Raw genomic sequence first — 22,251 nt, forward strand, 5'->3', positions numbered from 1 at the left:
TAAGTGAGGAAAATTTGAAACAAGATTCAAATATGAAAAAGAAAATCCTTATAGAAAATTATTTTTTTTTGGCCAAGAATTTAGATAGAAAAAGTAAGCAAATACTGTGGTTCTAAAATGTTATACCTGAGAGTGTTGAAATGATTTTTCCCCCCTTTTAGTTATTCCAATGAAGGACTGTATTTGGGGGAAAAAATCCTTTTTAAAGTTTATAACCTTAAAAATTATTTCTAGAAGATCAGATGTAAACCTGGAAAATCACTCTCTTTCAAGGTCCAGCACTGCTATTTCTGTTCTGGCTAAATGCCCAAAAAAGCACAAACAGGCCACAAAACCAGCCTGAGCTGAAGCACCATAGTTGGAGATTCAGTTTGTTTCCTTTTTAAACGGCTCGAAGGCCACCATATGGTGGTATTCAGCGTAAATAAGACTTTATCCAGCAAAAATATTCAGAGTCACAGAATTGCATGGCCCTTTAGAGGATCATTTAGAACATATTACCCAAAGGTAATTTCTCTGAGAATTCTTCTACCCTTCCAAATCAACACACTAACTGGTATATGGAGGTTTGATCCCAGATTGAAAGAAAAACTCTAGGTGAAATAATGAGGCTGAAAACACTTTATTTCTGAGGAAATGACTGAATTCATTTCTCAACTGACTGGCATGACCATATATAAAAATTCTTGCTTGTGTTTTTGGAGGGAAAAAGTTCCCAATCCTATAGCCAAAACTCGTGGACCAAAAGATGTGGTCATGCCACATCTGGTGGTACACGCTCACTGGGAGTTCTTTCAGGACTTAGAATACAGCTAGGGAGACGAGGCACACACAGGAAGAGTGCGCTCTATGGAAGACTAATTCACGCCACCAGCCCCTGCATGGCAAAACCCAAGTAACAGAGGAGACGAGAGGCAAGCTCAGAGGATGGACAGGGTGTTGTGTGCTGAAGGTCTCACACCTCAACAGAGGAGACGCTTCTTGAGCTGCATTTTGTAGACACAACAAATTTGGATAAAAGAAAATGTATTACAATTGATCAGAGAGCTTCATGAAACAATCTGAGCTCCAGTAAGGAAACAAAAATTACTTTTTGTAATTTCATCAACTTCTAGGGGGGTAATATGTGTCGAATGAAAAGGAAGGCAGAAGGCAGTGTGTTTACAGAACTCACTGTAAACCTAATTGCTATTTACAGAATAACCACATGGTTCCTTTTATTGCTCAAAGAACATTCCACACTTTATGGAGTGGTTCTTTTCAGGTGAGTGTTAATATCACAATATAGTCACAATGGAAAACTTGCTTTTTAATCTGAAAGCTGTACTGAAAATGTACAACAGAGACACTTTATATCCAAGGAAGTATGAAAGTTGAATTTTAGGTAGAGGCTTCAAACATTCAGGAAAAGCTACAATGGATACATATACTTACATTAAAAACTTACTTCCCTCTACAACAATTTTGAACATGGGACTCTCAGCAGAACAATGCTACCAACTAAAGTGAATATGATTACAAGGCCTCAAAAATCTACCTTCGTGGTTTTTAACTTGATTTTCCAAATGTCTGGGTTATTGTAACCATATTGTCAACCTATCAGAATCATAGTGGTTTAAACAGGAAGTGAATGAGTTAAGTTAAAATCAGGCTTTTTACAGGTATTCTAGGGGTAGGTGGCACACTGGGTGAGTTTGTTCCATAAAAGTGGATGTCTGGTGATCCAGGCTTTGAAGTTTTTCCAAACCAAAATGCCATTCACCATAAATCTGACAGTGGCTTTTAAACCTTGCCCTAAGGTCTAGAGCAGGTGAGGGTCCAACTCCTCTCTAACCCAAATACCTCACTCTTAATCTTTTTTTTTTTTTTTTTTAATGTTGGGCTTCTGTGTCAGAAATTTGACAAATTTTTAAAAAACTACTAATTCATGACATAAAACAATGTTCATTAAACATATCTGTATGGTGGACACGGAACTATTTTCTGAGGAAAACAATCACTTGGCTTCCAAGTCAACTTAAACAAGTAGATTTGAAATCAAGTCCTGGTTAAGGTCTGCAATTTACCAAGGCAGATGATTAGTGCTGCTGGTCCCCTCAGCTCATTGTTAAAGCAGAAAACTATAACCTTGGACTCCCTGGCACTCGATTTTCATGAAAAGTTCAATGGCATGAGTGACTGTAGAGGGTCATTTCCATAGCTAAAGAGCATCAGAAAAGTGGTGGTTTAATTAAACTGCACTCCAGTCTAACATTATTCCTATGTTTTGTACTAAGATGCTTTAAACTTGAACAGGGTACTTTTACAGACACTGTAGAGAACAGAGAGAAGTGTACCAAGGACCCAGTGCCTGCATTAACAAAGCATCCACAGGGTCTCAATTCCTGGAAAAATTATGCTTCTCCTAAGCGGCCGGTTTATCTTTTATCTCATGAACACAGCCTTGCAACTGATCTTTTATTCTATGTTCTGGCTTCTAAACTCAAAGCCAAATGTGCGGTCCCCAACCAGCTAGTGTAAAAGACATGCATTTATTTGTGTCCTAAGGTTGCCCCAAGAATCACTTTGTCTTTCCTTATTTTTCTTTTGCTTATCTAACTCTTTGGAGTGAGGAAGAGAATGGGACAGAAAGGAGAAAAGAGAAGGAAACACACTTTTTTTTTTTTTTCATTTCCCTAAAATGGAAGGCAAGGAACAAGAAAAAAAATAACTAGCTAGTTTTAACAAGGGTGTGGCTTTTAACCTTACCACCATGATAAATTTGCTAAAAACAGCAAGGTCTAGTGTGTCAGTTTTCTTGCTCAGGTAGAAACAGGTAACACTGCTGAGGGAATATCCCATCTGGGGAGAGATGACTAGATTAAGTCAAACAGGAAAACTGTATCAAAGCAATCAACATGCACAGTGTACAACGAAATAAAGTGCTTCCGTCATTTTTCTTGATTTTTAGAATATCAGTCCTGACTATTCACGGAAAGGACTAATGCTGAAGCTGAAACTCCAAGAGTCTGGCCATCTGACACAAAGAACTGACTCATTGGAAAAGACCCTGATGCTGGGAAAGATTGAAGGCAGGAGGAGAAGGAAATGACAGAGGATGGGATGTTTGGATGGCAACATCAACTTGATGGACGTTGAGTTTGAGCAAGCTCTGGGAGCTGGTGATGGACAGGGAAGCCTGGCGTGCTGCCATCCATGGGGTCGCAGAGAGCTGGACATGACTGAGCAACTGCACTGAACTAATCATTTTTCTTTAGAGTCAAATAATTTCTGTGAATAACCCGTGGCCCAGGCCTCCTCTCTAAAGTGAGAGATGGTTGTCACAGCTCCTCTATCTCTCAAAAAGCCCTGACTCCAGCATGCAACTCCTGTCCAGTCCCAGTCATTGAGTAAACATAAATTAAAAAATACTTCCAAAAGTTTATTCAACGTATTTTTCAAGCCCCTATTATCTATGAGGCTTTACAGATATTATTATACTAAGTGAAGTAAGTCAGAAAGAGAAAGACAAATATCATGACATCACTTCCATGTGGAATCTAAAATATTACACAAATAAACTTATTTACGAAACAGAAACAGACTCACAGACAGAAAACAAACTTACCGTTGCTAAAGAGGAAAGATGGAGGGGGATAAATTAGGAGTTTGGGATTCATATATACACACTTCTATATATAAAACAGATAATCAAAACAGACCTACAGTTTAGCACAAGAAACTCTACTCAACATTCTGTAATAACCTATATGGGAAAAGAATCTGAAAAAGGAATCACTTAACTGTACATCAGAAGCTAACACTATACTGTATATCAACTGTAACTAAAAAAAAAATTTTTTTTAAGTCTCTTTCAGAGCTGCATGGCATCTAACAACAACCATTTAAAAACTGGAACATCACAACTTCTTTCTTCAACAGTTCCTGAGAAGCTGCATATGTGAGTGGACAAGGAGTGAGAGAGGGAATGTGGGCAAAAATAAGATGTTTACATTTAGAACCTCTCCTTTCAAGTGTCTGACTTGAGGAAAAGCAGAACATTTTAGAGTTAGAACATCATAGTTCCCAGACAAAAAAGTCTTTTGGTTCCAATGTACAGAAAACCCTTTCAGTTAAAAAAGAAGGATCAGACAGCTGCCATGACTCCACAATTAATGCCTCAAAAATCAAGCTACGTTAGGAGGAGACACCTTGGGATCCGAGAGACAACCCTGCTCCTTAAGCGTCAAAAACGGGGGTAGTGGTCAAAGAACAGCTAGTTTTGTAGCTGCTGAATGTTAGATGACATAATTTATCATCTAAACCAGGAAGCTGCAGGGAATAAATGGTGACACAATGAATAATTATGTGAGGACAAGAGTCATAAACCTGGACTTCTCCTGCCAAACCAGGATACTTGGTTACCCCTACTAAATTGCCTCCCCTATGACCAGACAACATTTACCCTGATCTAGCAAGGGTAAAGCACTCTCCACTGACAGCAAGGCCTAGCAACCTGTTTGAAAAACAACATCTTTTAAGAGTTGACAGCATAAGCTCTTATCAGACCCAAGCTCAAATCCAAGTTCCACCATTTAGTAGAAGTATACACAAAAACTCTTGGGCAAAACATTTACCTTCTGAGTCTTGTTTATTTACAAATGCTTTAACATGAATAAAACACCCAGGGTTGCATTTAAAACATAGGGAGGGCTTACTAATAAATGGCAGTTATCAGTCTGCATGAGTTTTTACTATACTGAAGTAAAGATTAACCTTCTATATCATGCAATGTTTTTTCACATATTTAACCTTTTTTTTTTTTTTTTTCCCCCTTTCGATCACTTGATAGCAATGGAAATAAGCCTGTTCCTCATTCAAAGGTCTGATAAATACTCATATAAATGTCCTTCCTAATTTATGTTTTTTAATTCATTCTCCCATCAGGTTTATTTTCATAAAGGGGTAGCTTAATTATCAAAATTGATTTTCCCGAAGAACAGATAACCAGTTATCTAAAACTCTTTTGCTAAATAATCCTTCTTCCTTCCCAGTGATGTATGATTTCACTTATGTAGCAGGTACATTTATTTATATCTTTCACTAAACTCCCTAAGGTGACTTCTTAAAAATCTGGCTATACTCTCTGGCCAAGATACACTAATTTAATTTGGGAGATTTTCTTTCTTCATAACATTCAGTATTCACATTCAAGAACATGGTAACTCTCCATCTTTAAGTCTTTTTTTCATTCAATTAAATTTATACTAGTTTTCTTCAGAGATACCAAACATTTCTTAGCAATCCCCTCAACTTACGAATTTGATTTTTGGTTGCTAGGATGAGATTGTTCTCCCAGTATTTTTAGAACTGGATATTGCTAGCAAGAAAAATGCTACCAACTTTTAAGTGTTTTTATGTGGTATACAGCTACCTTATTGAACTCTTAGTCTTTCAATTGATTCTGTTGGTTTTCCTAGGTTTAAGACTGCAACATCTACAAATATAGCTGCACCATTTTTTTCAAACAGTTGTACCTTTTATTTGATGTATCTTGCATTGGCCAGGATAATGCTAAAGGTGTAGGACAGGCTTGTTTCATTTTCTGATTTCAAGGGGAATTCTACTAGTGCTTTCCAATTAGTAGGTTGTTTGCTGTTGGTTTAAGATATTCTTTTATCTCCTACCAGCTTTTAAAGAGTTCATAAGCAACAAGAACTGTTGAATTAACACTGTTATCTTGGCTATATTAATATGATACAACATGTTCAATGTATGCTGGTACCAGACTGCAAGAGTTCAAAAACTAGGCTCTGTGACTTATTGGCAATTTGTCCAGGGGCAGATTATTTTAACTTCTTGGCCTAAATTCTGTCACTCGTAAAATGAGGGTAATAATAACAACCTCCTTTTTGACAACCTCCCTTCTGAGTTGTTCTGAGGACTGTGAACTGAGATAATATATTAGAACAAGGGCATATAGTAAATACCAAGTGTTACATGTCTTTGTCTTTTTTTTTTGGGTAGTTTCCATGTTACTCTTTCCATATATCTCACCCTCTCCTCCCCTCTCCCCGTGTCCATAAGTCTATTCTCTATGTCTGTTTCTCCACTGCTGCCCTGTAAATAAATTCTTCAGTACCATTTTTCTAGATTCCGTATGTATGTGTTAGACTATGATATTTATCTTTCTCTTTCTGACTTACTTCATTTTGTATAATAGGCTCTAGGTTCATCCACCTCATTAGAACTGACTCAAATGTGTTCCTTTTTATGGCTGAGTAATATTCCATTGTGTATATGTACCACAACTTCTTTATCCATTCATCTGTCAGTGGACATCTAGGTTGCTTCCCTGTTCTAGCTATTGTAAACAGTGCTGCAAAGAACAATGGGATACATGTGTCTTTTTCAGTTTTGGTTTTCTCAAGGTATATGCCTAGGAGTGGAATTGCTGGGTCATATGGTAGTTTTATTCCTAGTTTTTTAAGGACTCTCCATACCGTCTTCCATAGTGGCTGTATCAATTTACATTCCCACCAACAGTGCGAGAGCATTCCCTTTTCTACACACCCTCTCCAGCATTTATTGTTTGTAGACTTTTTGATGACAGCCATTCTGACTGGTATGAGGTGTTATCTCATTGTAGTTTTGATTTGCATTTCTCTACTAATGAGCAATGTTGAACATCTTTTCATGTGTTTATTAGCCATCTGTATGTCTTCTTTGGAGAAATGTCTGTTTAGGTCTTTTCCCCACTTTTTGACTGGGTTGTTTGTTGTTCTGGTATTGAGTTGTATGAGCTGCCTGTATATTTTGGAAATTAATCTTTTATCATTTTTTCATTTGCTATTATTTTCTCCCATTCTGAGGGTTGTCTTTTCACCTTGCTTATAGCTTCCTCTGCTGTGCAAAAGCTTTTAAGTTTAATCAGGTCCCACTTGTTTACTTTTGTTTTTATTTCCATTACTCTAGGAGGTGGGTCATAGAGGATCCTGCTTTGACTTATGTCACTCAGTGTTCTGCCTATGTTCTCCTCTAAGAGTTTAATAGTTTCTGGTCTTACATTTAGGTCTTTATTCCATTTTGAGTTTATTGTTGTGTATGGTGCTAGGAAGTGTTCTAATTTCATTCTCTTACTCGTCCAGTTTTCCCAGCACCATTTATTGAAGAGGCTGTCTTTGCCCCAGTGTATATTCTTGCCTCCTTTGTCAAAAATAAGGTACTCATAGGTGCATGGGTTTATTTCTGGGCTTTCTATTTTGTTCCTTTGGTCTATATTTCTGTTTTTGTCCCAGTGCCATACTGTCTTGATGACTGCAGCTTTGTCAGGAAGGTTGATTCCTCCAGCTCCATTCTTCTTTCTCAAGACTGCTTTGGCTATTTGAGGTCTTTTGTGTTTCCATGTGATTTGTGAAATTTTTTTCTAGTTCGGTGAAAAATGCCATTGGTAGTTTTGAGGACTGTGAACTGAGATAATATATTAGAACAAGGGCATACAGTAAATACCAAGTGTTACATGTCCTTTGTCTTCTTTAATTAAGAGAATTTCCTACTTAATTAAATTTGCTGGTGCTTTATTGAGAATTTTCACGGTTATTTTGATATGTGAAATTGAAACAGTTTTCTTCTTTTGTGATGTCTTATCAGGTTGTCGTTCTTCTATTTTATTATGTTTTTAAGAGTTCATGCTACCTTTTAAAGATGAATTTTACATCTTCTGGTATTTTTCTAGATCTAAAATTATCAAGATAGATTATTGATAAGTATTTCAAGATTTTTAAAAGAACTTATCATTTCTATATTATAGAGGTCCGAAGCTCCCCTCCCTCTTTTGGTTGGGAGGCCATGGCCTTTAACATACATTTACTATACTTCATAATTAACACACTATTCAAGTGCTCCAGCTCAAAACAATCCCCAAGAGCAACCAGTTCCGCTTTCATCATCAGCTCTTTCAAAGTTGCACATGACATACAAATTTAGAGCTACTGACTCTCTCTGGTCACTTCCTTCTGGATGTACTGCTATGTCTTGTTCCTCTTCCCTATTCCTTATTCCTTCCTCTTCTTAAGAAGCATCTGCAAAAGATAGTTGTGCCCTTTCCAACACCTATGATATCCTAGGATAAGGACACTCAGTAGTGTGAGAGCTTTCATAAGATAAAGAAGAAAAAAGCTAACATTTGTCACCCTCAGCTCCCTCTCGGTAAGTTTTTAGCTTTCGAGAGGGCAGAGGGCACGCTCCTATTGTCCAGTCCTCTTCCCATCAACCCACTTCCAGTCACTCACTAGACCGTCTTCAGGAGCAAGACAACTAACTCTTGAATAAACAAATGGTTACAACCAATCTCAGGGAACAGGGATGAATGATTTTAACAGCATGAAACTAGGAAGTACTAATATTTACTTTGCTGTGTGCACATACAGGAAGATGGGACAAGTTCTAGTTCCTTCTCGCCTACTTGAGAAGGCAAGGCACAGGGCTACTGTTTCTGAGACTAACTTGCCAGATGCAGCTTAGGAAAAGCATATTATTATAAAGCTATATTCTAATACAATGAACATAAGTAAGATGATCTTGTAAAGACATCAAAATGATTTCTAAGTCCTAAAAGATATTTCAACTTAAATTGTATGATTTAACATTTTTTCAGTCAATCTTAAATATGAATGAAACGATGAACCATTACAGATCCGTACTTTGGCTACATGCTCATTATCCAGGAACTTAACAGAATCCTAGGAGGAAAAGAAAGTTAACAAATGGATAGCAGCCTCTGGAAATCAGCACTCTACTAAGGCTGCACCCCTTTCTGGAATCTGTCCAGCAATCAACACTGAGTTTAGTGCCTATGAGTGGTGGATTCCACCTTTTCCTTTTTTGGAAGTACAGTACGTGAGCTTCCCTCCTCTTCCTACACAGATCCCTCTCTTCACTGCTCCTCAAAGACCACCAACAGCTACTTGGCAATGTGAAAGTCCTCTCAGCATCCTAGGATATCACATGTGCTGACCAAAAAACCTTGACGTCATTTGTTTCTGTAACAGAAATTCCCTATGTTCCGGGATGAGTCGACATTCCAACAGCTTGTGGTGAAAACAACAGAGCACGGTGGGACATGAGCGCGCCCTCTGCGACCAGGGTTTCACACCTAGGGCCCCTCTCTAGGGGTGTGACTTCAGGCCAATTACGGAGCTTCTCTTTTTCAACTGAAAACAAGGGAATGAAAATAGATTACAGGATTAAATGAGGCAGATATATAAAGAGGTCTTAAACTTTATACCAGCAGGTAACACACATGTGCCATGTTAGTATATTTATTCTTTTTACCTCACTCCTTTTGCTTACGTAAGCACAGATGCCTCTTTAATACTGAATTGGTCTGCCTCAATAATGTTAATTGAATGAGAGGTTCTACCTCTCATTTCAGCAACTTCTGGTCAAACTGAGGACAAATGGGCAATTAAAGAAACAAAAAGAGAAAATATAATCAGGGACAGACAATGAAAATGCCTCAGTAAGTGACAAAAATGTCTGCAGTAGCCAGCTAAGTTCAGGATGAAGGAGAGTAGTCTACAAACTGATTTGGCCTCTGCCATTGTTAACACCCTCTAAATATTCCTTTTCTTAGGTTAGGACACAAAAATTAAACCCCCAATAGCATTATAAAATATTGAGAGGGGGATTTAAAAAACTGCAGAAAAGAGATACAACAGGAAACAGCAAACTTTACCTTGTCCTTCTTTCAGTGAACTACAACTGTAAGAATACTAAATTAATCACTGATATAGGTATGTACTTATTTGTATTTAACTACATGCTATAAAGAAAGATTATTCTAAACTTAAGATATTGTTATAAATAGTTTAAAAAATACAAGAATATGGCATGAAGCAATTATGAGGCAAATCAACTTTAACTGGGTCCTAACAGGCGTGCTGCGATTCATGGGGTCGCAAAGAGTCGGACACGACTGAGGGACTGAACTGAACTGAATAGCTTCCCTGGTGGCTCAGATGGTAAAGAATCCACCTGCGATGCAGGAGATCCTGGTTCAATCCTTGGGTCAGGAAGATCCCTGGAGAAGGGAATGGCTACCAACTCCAGTATTCTTGCCTGGAAAATTCCATGGACAGAGGAGCCTGGTGAGCTATAGTCCATCGGGTTGCCAAGAGTTGGGGCACAACTAAGCAACTTTCACTTTATGGCTATTTTAAAGCTTAGTATTCCAAAGGGCTAACATCAGAAATGGAGAAGGCAATGGCAACCCACTCCAGTACCCTTTCCTGGAAAATCCCATGGACGAAGGAGCCTGGTAGGCTGCAGTCCATGGGGTCACCAAGAGTCGGACACGACTGAGCGACTTCACTTTCACTTTTCACTTTCATGCATTGGAGAAGGAAATGACAACCCACTCCAGTGTTCTTGCCTGGAGAGTCCCAGGGACGGTGGAGCCTGGTGGGCTGGCGTCTATGGGGTCACACAGAGTCGGACACGACTGAAGTGACTTAGCAGCAGCAGCAGCAACATCAGAACAAATGATATATCCAGCTACGTATCAAAAAAAGAGTTCAGGTTCACTTGAAGGCCACTTTAACACTTTCAAAGTCCTAAAATATTTTCGAAAGTATGTACAGTGCAGCGGAAGGAGTTTTTGAACTTCAGTTATCATAAAAGCTATGAGGTTTGGGGCACTTAGAGTCTATCAGACATGTTATGCAAAGCATTTCTTACCGAGTCCTCAGGACTACTGCATGCATAGGTTCTACTCTTGCTATTTTACTGATAAGAGAGCTGAGGCAGAATGGGCACTGAACACCCTGCCCAAGCAAACAACCAGAATCTAAATCCAGGAATTCTAAGGCCAGAGCCCTTCCTCTTGCAGGCTAAACTCTAGTTTTCCCACTCACAAAACAATCTTGACAGTATCTTCTCACCCTAACGTCTTAAAGAGTTTATAAATTCATGTAATCTCACAGTGTTTCTCAAACTGAATGGGGAATTATTTTAGGACCTAATAACAGCCATGAAATTAAAAGACGCTTACTCCTTGGAAGGAAAGTTATGACCAACCTAGATAGCATATTAAAAAGCAGAGACATTACTTTGCCAACAAAGGTCTGTCTGGTCAAGGCTATGGTTTTTCCAGTGGTCATGTATGGATGTGAGAGTTGGACTGTGAAGAAAGCTGAGCGCCGAAAAATTGATGCTTTTGAACAATGGTGTTGGGGAAGACTCTTGAGAGTCCCTTGGACTGCAAGGAGATCCAACCAGTCCATCCTAAAGGAGATCAGTCCTGGGTGTTCATTGGAGGGACTGATGCTGAAGCTGAAACTCCAGTACTTTGGCTACCTCATGTGAAGAGTTGACTCATTGGAAAAGACCCTGATGCTAGGAGGGATTGGGGGCAGAAGAAGGGGATGACAGAGGATGAGATGGCTGGATGGCATCACCGACTCGATGGACACGGGTTTGGGTAGACTCCAAGAGTTGATGATAGACAGGGAGGCCTGGCATGCTGCAATTCATGGAGTCGCAAAGAGTCGGACATGACTGAGTGACTGGACTGAACTGAACTGAACATACATTTAAAAACAGAATAAAAAGTATCAGAATGCACTCATTGTACATAGGAAGGCCTAAGTATTATTTCATGAAACTTCTTTTTCAGTTTTGACAGTGTGTTTATATATGTGCTGGGTCATTGATCAAAAATGTAATTTCTCACTATGGGCTGAAGTTAAAAAAAAAAAAGGCTTGAAAAGTCACTCATCTAAGATATTCATTCTTTCAAGCATAATTGAAAATAAATTATTCAATCTTAGTTGAATTCCAACTTGTAAGTAATCATTACAATTAAAAAGCAAATGTTTTGAATTCCATACTAATAAGTATGAAAATAAGAGTTTTCTCCAAATCATGCGCCTATAGACCCCTCCTTCAAGGTGTCTGTGGTCATTTCCTGGGGAAAGAAGATGTTTCTGAGACCAAGTGCACTTGACAAATGGTGAAATACTGCACACTGCAGTCCCTCCAGGACAGTCATAATGCACATTATTAAAACTCTGAAAAGCTCTGCAGAAACACAGTAACACAACCATCATCAAAAAATAAAAACTGATTAACTGTTTTTAATCCAGTGCTTTCCTAAACTTAACATTTCTCTGGAACCTCTCCCACCAACTAGTAATCTCTCCTAAGACTAGTGTTCTGCAAAACACAATTAAGGAAATACTGCTTTATGTGAACTTATCAGGACAAAGGAGATCCTAATAAGCTTCAGCTTTACAGCAAGAAACCTCAATCAAATAAGTATAAAGATAGCAGAGAGAAATAAAATACACAGAAAACTGTGCTTTGGTTAAGTATTTCATCTCTGCTGAGTAGTTTTATCAGAATACTATATAACTGAATCATTTAATAAATACTTACAGAAACAATGTATTATACTCTGAAAACAGGATATGGGGGAAGAGGAAAAAAGAGATATGCAAAAAGGTTAAAAGAAAACCAGCAACTCAACTATATTACAAAAACCTACATACTCAGGAGAAATGTGTCTCTCTCTCTCTCACACACACACACACACACACACACACACACACAGGAGAAATGTGTCTCTCTCACTCACACACACACACACAGGAGAAATGTGTCTCTCTCTCACACACACACACACAGGAGAAATGTGTCTCTCACACACACACACACACACAGAGGAGAAATGTCACACACACACACACACACACACACACACACACACAGGAGAAATGTGTCTCACACACACACACACACACAGAATAGAGAATAAAACCATACTGCAAAGAAACAGCCAAACAATCTGTAGGGCTTCCCAGGTGGCACTAGTGGTAAAGAATCTGCCTGCCAGTGCAGCGGATGTAAGAGACACGGGTTTGGTCCCTGGGTTGGGAAGATCCTCTAGAGGAGAGTACGGCAACCCACTCCAGTATTCTTGCCTGGAGAATCCCATGGACAAAGGAGCCTGGCGGGCTACGGTCCATAGGGTTGCAAAGAGTCCAATACAACTGAAGTGACTTGGCAAGCATGCACACAAATGATCTGCAAGGATCATTTCTGTGACCTGAGTTGCTGTCTCCCTGTTGGAGAATCCACAGTCATAAACTAGCTCTTAACATGCCATCAAAGAGGGGAAGAGCTATTTACCTGGAAACTCTGAGACTGGCATACAGAACAGGACCAGTATAACGGGCGATAAAAACTGCCTGCGGAACAAACACATTCATCATAGATGTCTGCGGAGCTATAAATGCTCAGGGGTGGTGAATACTGCTCTCATCTCTTATCAGTAACAGAACTCTGGGCTGGAAACAACCCTGTCTAGGCCAGCCTACCACCCCTTCACAGGTGGAGGATTAGTACCAATACACCAAAGAACACTATTAACATCTTAGGCATGTTCTTCACATCTTCCAATTGGCTTCTACATTATTGGCCTTTTCTTTTCCACTCACACTGCCTTCAGTTAATATTTTCCCTTTCCCCAAAACAGCTCACAGAACTTTACAACATATACTGCTTAAAAGCTGACAAATGAAACTAGTTATGAGGCTTGAAGATTTGTTTATCATTAACTTACTAAGCTTAGTAACAAATATTAGTTCCCAATCATTTATTCATAAGTACAAAAAAAGAAAATTTGGGGAAAAAATAGATTTTGATATACTATTACCTGAAGCAATACAGTAGTAGTGAGATAATACGAAGCATCAGAACACAACCAGCAGAAAAAAAAGTTAAGAGCATGGCCTCAGAGCTCATGTAAAGAAACTTGACTTCAAGACCACAAGCAAAAGGAGAGGTGTCCAGGAGAGGGGGAAAAAAGCCTACAGAAAGCTTACACATAGGATCACTGAAAAAAAGAGCAAAAGAGACTGAAAGGGCTTTTCAGTCTGGTCCCCTGAGTATAATAATGGGATAACTGAAGCCTAGAGAGGTGGAAAGACTCACCCAGAGTGACATGATTAGCGAACAAGCCAGGACCCAGCCCATAAACCTTTCAATCTGCCAGGCTTCTGCATTGCCCACTATAACACAAGGTCTCTCATCTTCTCTGTAAGACTAACATGGAAAACAAACACTACTTACCGGCCAAATAAACCTATAAACCACTCATCAAATTATGACTCTATATAACTAAAGCATTTAGAATACAACATCTCATTCTGTGTTACAATATGTGGTTGCTGCCTAGAAAACCTATTAATGCCCCCATTAGGGTCTATTTACAAACTTTCATTCTAAAGTTACTGAACCAAATAAGTCAGCAAGAAACTAAGACCCTATGGAAGGAAATAAAACTATTTCATATGAGAGAGTCATAGTGTGTCTCATGGACAGAGGGGCCTGGCAGGCTACAGACCACAAGAGAGTTGCAAAGAGGCGGACACGACTTAGCGACCTAACAACAACAAACTCTGTGTTCTGGCGAGCACACACTTAGCAGTCAGGCAGATCGGGGTTCAAATCCCTGCTCAACTGCGCAATGTCTGCGTGACCTTGGACATGCCCTCACTTTCGCTTCCGTCTATAATGAATGTAATATATAATACTACTTGATTCTATTTCAACTTCATATTCTTACAACTAGCTCCGCCTAACAAAAAAAACTTGCTAGCTACATCATAATTATAAACATTAGTATATTAAACTCCTTAAAAAAAAAAAAGGACTATGTGCCATAAAGCATTTAACATATGAATACAATCTTTGCAGATGTTGGTGAAAATTTTCAAATACACTACTACATAAAGTATAAAACTAACTTTCAAGCAAACTGGATAAAGAGCAGAGAATCAGGTTCTACATCAGCCCTGCAACTAATAAGCAGCACAACCCTGAGCAAGTGACTCTACTTTGAGAAAGCTCTGCCAGTTACAGCTCCAAGGCAGCCACCTGCTGCTCCAGCCACGGTGTGGAAAGAACCATTCCGACCACAGGGTTCCCAAAGCTCTCATGTTTCTTCTACTAGAAACAGTCCAGCATCAGCACCACCACCACGTTAGGGTACACATACAAAGCTTCATTCTAAAGTACTAAATCAAAAACAGTCAGCAAGAAACCAAGACCCTAAGGAGGGAAACAAAACTATTTCATATGAGAGAGTCATGCTGTTTCCGGGTGCCCACATTTTGAAGTGAGGCGGATCTGGGTTCAAATACTTGCTCAAAACTTAGTGTGTGCCAGGCCCTGTTCTAAACACTCTAGACACAGTAACTCATTTAACCCCCTACAGTCTTCTCAGATGGTCTATAGCAGCAGCAGTCCCAACCTTTTTGGCATCAGGACCGGTTTCGGGGAAGACAATTTTTCCAGGGACTGGGAAGCAGGGGGCTGGTTTCGAGATGATTCAAACACATTACATTTATTGTGCACTTTATTTCTAATCTAATGCCACTCCTGATCTGACAGGAAGTACTGGTCCATGACCTGGAGGTTGAGGACCACAGGTCTGTACCCATCCAAGGACTCTAAGCTACAGAGAAGTGAAGGAATTCACCTAGTCACACAGCCCATAGGAGGCGGTGAGGGTTCAACAATGCAGGAGTCTGGCTGCATCGGTGCTTTTAACCACTAGTGACACTGGCTCTCAGAATCCTATAAGTCGCAGAGAGGGTCTTAAACTATAGACATGTAAATGCAAATCTGTTCATGCTATTTCCTCCTTGTGCCTAAACACAGCTGATAAATAATCTACTGGAGGGAGAGAACAGTGACTAACACGTTAACAGTACCCTGTAAAAGAACAAGCTACAGATCATTAAACAAAGTAATAAAGCAGCAACTTAATTAAGATCAAGCTACAAAATGTGTATTTTGTTTCTCAGACAAATATTTTATCAAAATAATCAAAGTGTTGGGATGCTGTTTTAACATTATCATACTTCCCTGGTCATCAAAAATTTATCTACTGGATAATGCTCCTGAAGAATAATTATTGTATAAAACCAGACTGCCACTAAATATTGGTTAACCGGATTTTTCTGCCTTTGTAACTGCACACAGGAAAATGCACATATACATACAAAGAAGCACATACAAACCTACAACTTAAACGCTGTATTCAGAGCATCGAAATCTCAAATTAGACACAATGTATGAAGGGTTATGAAAACAGGTATGTGCCAGCCGCTGCCCAACATAAATGACCAGGGCAGGCTGGACCTCTCTCCTTTGGAGCTACTTCACACCTGACTGATTTCCTGCAATTCTCTGTATGCCGCTCTTCCTTCCTCTGCCAACCTGACATCACAGTTGCTAAAAACCACAATTCTGCCATTCCCTCACCCCTATCTCAAGAGAAAATTAAAAAGCACCGTAGGGCCAGGAAGCGCAACAGAGTAGAAACGGTACATTGAAGGACAACACACACACACTTACATACGCACACATATGTACACACACACACCCCCTCCTCCCAAAAATGCTGACTGCAATAAGCTGTTTTCATCACCAGAATCTATCATCTGCTGCCCAGTCTTACAGTAACTTTTCAGAATCTTTGGGAGGCCCAAGAAACCGAAACAACATTTAGCGTTTACTTCCAGAAGGATCTACTCTATAAATACTGGTGGTACAGACATTTGCCTCACTTTGCTCTGCCCTCATACTACGGACTGATAAAGGTAGTGATTAGGGTCCAGTTGGATGGTCATCTGAGTGGTAAGACACATAAAGTAAGAACTCACACAGCTCAATTCCTTTTTAAATTAAGGATGGCTCCAAAACCAGTCTTCTTTTCAATAAAAAATATAGACCAATGACTAAATTGTTATGCAATATTTAGGCTACTTGGTTTGATATGCATTCACACAAATACAAGATCTTTATAACCTCAATAATAACAAAAGAAATCACGAGCAATCTAATCCAGAGGTTCAAAGATTTGATCTTTTCCATAACTTCATCACATAAAAGTTTTACCAACATTTTGCCATTATCTATACTAATCCACCTACAGGATTCCTATTTCTATTAATACCCAACAACACCCATATAATGAAAGTTCTAAGTAAAAGGAGCCATGGAAAGGAAGGAAACTGATTTTTAAAAGATCACTGGAAAGGTAGCCAGAAGATACTACTTGACAGGAAGTCCTGCCCTATACTGGATTTTAATTTTCCCTGCCAAAGTGGGGGGATTTGGGTTTGTGTCTACATTTTTATGGCAGATGGTACAACTGTGAATGATCAACTTCTCCTGGAAAAAAGGATCCTGGCATAGTATGGCAGTTACTGCGGAAATCTATAACCTAAAGATGGAGAAGGAAATGGCAACCCACTCCAGTATTCTTGCCTGGAGAATCCCATGGACAGAGGAGCCTGGTGGGCAGCAGTCTATGGGGGTCACAAAGAGTTGGGCATGACTGAGCAACTAACACACACACACACATAACCTAAAGAAGTTTATCCAAAGGAAAATACTTTAATAAATATTCAAAAGTAATAAAGGATGCCGTATGGTATACACATTTACAACATAAAAGATTCAAATAAAACCACATTCGGACTTCTGTGACGGTCCAGTGATTAAGACTCTGCCAGGGGACACAAGTTCGATCCCTGGCCTGGGAACTAAGATCCCACATGCCATAGAGTGTGGCCAAAAAATAAATACATACATAAAACAAGTGAAACCATATTATAAAACCAAGCCCCATAGTTAAACTGGGCTTTCTCAGCTATTCTTTTACATTAACCTTATGAAAACTTACACACTCTAACTCAGTATCCCACTTTAAATGCCGTGAGAAACAGAAATAGAGACCTCACTGACTGTAAAGCACAAGGGAAAACAGGCTTAAGTAAGAACCTGAGAATGAACTACGGTGATCTGCCATGAAAGTTTTAACAGCAGCAAATTATTTCACGACAAATTCTGTATTTCACAAAGAAATACCAACAGAAAAATCAAATACATAGCCTGAATCTTTGTGATGTCATGATCAAAAGGTTAGATGAATGGGCTTAGTATAAAGACATTTTCAGGGGTAGGGGGAGGTGGGAGGTGGTGGGTGGGGGAGGTACATCACAGTGTATGGGAGATATTAAACCAGCTATGAAACTACTCTTTTTATAGTGCCTTTTTAAAATTACATCCACTCATAAAGCAGAAATATGTGATCTCTTCTGTACCTGATGACAGCACACATTTGAAATGATAAAACCTTTCTTTATTCAATAAGCAACAGGATCCAAATCTTACAGAAAAGTTAACAGTCTTCAAACAGGAAGGCTTTACAAAAAGTTCTGTCTCAGCAATAATTACTAAGCCTGATCACTGCATTTTATCTGAGGTAAATAAGTCAATCCTGACAGAAAAAAAATAATACCCTTAAGAAGATTTTCCTTACATCTGGGTAAAAATATTTTTATATGAAGATATTCAATGACAAAAAGGAAAAGCCTAATAAAAACTATACATATATATATATATCTGTATTTATAAAGTTTGTTTCATTATGTAAAGAAAAAATAGAAAAAATAAAAAGGAACATGCAAAAATGTTAACAAGAACAAAATCTAAGCGATAAGATTACAGAAGATAATTTTTTAAAATTTTACAATACTTCCTGCATTTTACAAGTCTGTCTTTTTAACTGAAAAAATTGACATTCACTTGTCATATAAGCAAACAACAAATAAGTGCTCACAAAACCAACACCGGTTCTAAGCTGCTTCCACAGACTTTTTAGACTTCAAATACAAGGGCTTTATTTGCTAGTTATCTGGAAAAAGGGAACAAAATAAAGCCAAAGCCTTTCACTTCTAGTTCTCCTATAAATATTTTCATAACTAAAAAACTAATAAAGAAATGTTTACCTTTCTACAAGAAGTTTCTATGTCCAACTTTTTATTAGTAACAATCTGATTTTTTAAAATATCCATTTATATTGCCTTACACAAACACCATCTCAAAGAACTGAGTTATGTTCAGCTCAGCAGTCCCAAAATGTAGGCATCTAATACACAGTGCGAGAAGTTCTGATGCATTTTAGCGAACCGCACCAATAGAAACATCTCACTTTATACACACCTTTCCATTACTACTTAAAAGTCTGATATCTAATGAAGTTTTTTGCAAAAGGTACTTTGGCCTAGCCTGGACATGGATTTATCCGAACATCCAGAAAGCTGTCAAAATCTATCTCAAAGTGCATTATATTCAAGGCACAGAATGTCAACTCTTTACTGGGCCTCCTCCTCTCTTTTCTTTCACAGGAACGCCTTTAATATTCCCCAGCTTCCATTTCTAGGCCCATGAGGAACTCAGAAATGAGCTCTAAGTTTTCCTTAGAATGCCACGCAAACAGCTCCTCTACAGTATTCCAGGATGTGGACCCCAAACGACTGTGGCGACCCACCCCCACCACGCCACTCCTCATCGTGGCCTTAGGCTACCAACTGCATTATCTACTATTCCTAGACTGTACCTTTTTACCTTTGTCCCTCTCTAGCTTTGCTGCCCCTCCACACACTGTTCTCTTCTGCAAACCCTCCTCTCTCCCAAATCCCCACAGGGCCTTCAAGATCGGCTGTGTACCGCCTCGCCCAGGAAGTCTTCCAGATTTCTACTAGGCGGAAGGGTGTGATCGATCGGCCCCGGTCTTTCCCGGGTACCTTTCTTAGCATTTTGTTGGTCTTTCACAGGACTTATCGCCTCCTTCCCGGTATCGTGCCTAATCTCCAGCACCAAGAGCGTCTAAGGTCCCCCCCTGAGGGTGGCGGAGGGGAGGGTGGGAAGGGGGCCCCGGGGCCCGGGTTCACCTTTTGAATCCCTCCGGCGCCGACCGACCGGAGGGCGGGGGTGGCGCCTGCAAGCAGAGTCAGCACGCAGGTTGGTCCAACCGAACCCGGGGGAACGCTCCGGCCGCACCATTCCCTAACCAGAAATCGGTTAGGCGGTGTTCCCAAGAGGAAGATCGCAGAGATGCTCGCCCGCCTCCGAGTCACAGGGAAGTTTACCAGGGGGCAAGGAGCGCGGCGGCCCCGAGCCCTGGTGCGGTGGGAGTGACAGTTGGCTCAGCCCGGGCCCCGGACGCCCTCCCCCCCAACCCCGGGCGCCGACAGCCCTGCCAGAGAACGGCGCAGGACGGGCAGGGGCACACGGGGTCCCCGGAGACCCGGGCCGCAGGCCCCTGGGCGCCGCGCCGGATAGGACGAGATTGGGAGGAGGGACGGGGAATTTGGAAGGCTCCCGCGAGGGGCCCGGCCCGGGCGAAGAGCGGGCAGGCCAGGCCGCTCCCGCCGATTCCTGGGCCGGAGTTGGGGTGGGGGGGCACCCGCCACTGCCAACCGGAGAAAATGGAGGCAGCCTCGGGGCCGGGGCCGTAGGGAGGCGGAAGCCAGGCTTGGCGTCCGCGCCGCGAGCGGGGTCGGGCCGGCGGGTCACTCACGGGGCTGGGCCGGGCGGCTCCCTCTCCGCCTCCGCGTCGTCGCCGTCCCCGTCTTCGGCGGCCGCCGCCGCCTCGGGCTGCTCGCTCGGTCCCCGCGGCGCGGCTCGGGCGCTCGGCCCCTCCGTTGTCTTCCGCCCGCTCCTGCTCCCGGCGACAGGATCCTGCGGCGGCGGCGGCGGCTGCGCGGGAGGACGGCGGCCCAGATGCTCCCGCGGCGGCCGCCGCACTGCTGCTGCTGCTGCTGCTGCTGCTTTCGTTCACTCGTTCGAGCTGCGACTTTGCGGTGGGGCCCGCTGCTGCCTTCGCCTTCGCCCGGCTCCTGGAGCTTCAGACGCTCCCCAGGCCGCGCCGCTCCCCGAAACCCCCGTTCCCGGCCCGGCTTTGACGTGCGAACTGCGCAGCCGCGGAGGGCACGACGTCGGGCGGCGCCATAACGCCCCGCCCCCTGCCCCCCGCCCCACGCCTTTGGCCTCGGGCGCCCCCAGGCGGACGGGCGGACTCAGGGCGGGGGCGCGTAGGAGTCCTCGCGGAGCCGAAGCGGGAAGGGGTGCAGACAAAAGCAGAAGCCAAGGACCAGGGTTCCTCCCCCTTCGCCTGCCACTTAAACGTTGGCGCTCAGCTCCATCTCTTCTGTGCAACCACTTCTTCCCGGAGGAATCCTACGTCCACTTTCTCCGACCACTTCCCGAACTTTTAACAGAGCTTTATTTCTGCTAAAAGGTCGGGCGCCGACTTGTGTAGACTCCTTTATACTTCCGAGGGAGAGAGAACCCTCATTTTTAGCATCCTCCGAGAAAGAGCGTAGAAAGTGATGGAACAGCCTGGATTTCAGTCTCCACTCCACCGTTTAGTCCTTATGGGCTATTTCCTGTCCTTATTCTTCCGTTCCTTCACAGCCACACAAAAGTATAATATATAATTGGCTAATGAGGATGAACGGGATAATGCATTGCAAAGCTCCGACAACAGACTCTGTATCTGTTGCCATACGTGTGTATCTTCATTTCTTTCTGTTGCTTTTCTTTTAATTTGTAATCGAGCAGGTATTTTGGGGCATCTACTGTGTGGCAGACACTATGCTAGGTGGTGGGGCAGTGAACAAAACATTCCCTGCTCCTAAAGATTGAAGGTGGGAGGAGAAGAGGACGACAGAGGATGAGATGGTTGGATGGCATCACCGACTTGATGGACATGAGTTTGAGTATACTCCGGGAGTTAGTGATGGATAGGGAGGCCTGGCGTGCTGCAGTCGCAAAGAGTCAGACACGAGTGAGCGACTGAACTGAAGACAGACAATAAATAAATCGACGTATATATGACTTCGAATCTCCCTAATAGCTCAGTTGGTAAAGAATCGGCCTGCAGTGCAGGAGACCCGGGTTGGATCCCTGGGTTGGGAAGATACCCTGTAGAAGGAAATGGCAGCCCACTCCAGTATTCTTGCCTGGAAAATCCCATGGACAGAGGAGCCTGGCAGACTGCAGTCCATGGGGTGGCAAAGAGTCGGACACGACTTAGTGACTAAACCACCTAGTGACTAAACCACCCACCACCCACAGAGGTTATAGGGTGTCCTGTAAAGTTTGCATGTGATTGATTGATTTATTGAATATATTACTTCAGATGGATTTCAGTGCTGTGGAGAAAATCACACAGGCTAAGGAAGGGAGAGAGTGCAGGGTATTGTTATTTACAGTGCTCCCACAAAGGGTGCATGCGTGCCTGCTCAGTCGTGTCTGACTCTTTGCAACCTCCATGGACTGTAGTCCGTGAAATTCCATCTGTCCATGGAATTTCCCAGGCAAGAATACTGAAGTGTGTTGCCATTTCCTACT

General features: G+C 41.6%; 1 protein-coding gene across 1 annotated transcript in view; it reads right to left on the minus strand.

Annotated features, from left to right (window-relative positions):
- Positions 1-20,794, minus strand: part of CAB39 (calcium binding protein 39) — a 92,819-nt gene extending 72,025 nt beyond the window's left edge. The window contains exon 1 of the mRNA XM_061148535.1: positions 20,417-20,794. The gene's annotated coding sequence lies outside the window, so the exon portion shown is untranslated. The remainder of the gene's footprint in view (positions 1-20,416) is intronic.
- Between the last annotated feature and the right edge of the window lie 1,457 nt (positions 20,795-22,251).

Source organism: Dama dama, chromosome 8, assembly GCF_033118175.1.
Source record: "Dama dama isolate Ldn47 chromosome 8, ASM3311817v1, whole genome shotgun sequence".
Lineage (NCBI taxonomy): Eukaryota > Metazoa > Chordata > Mammalia > Artiodactyla > Cervidae > Dama > Dama dama.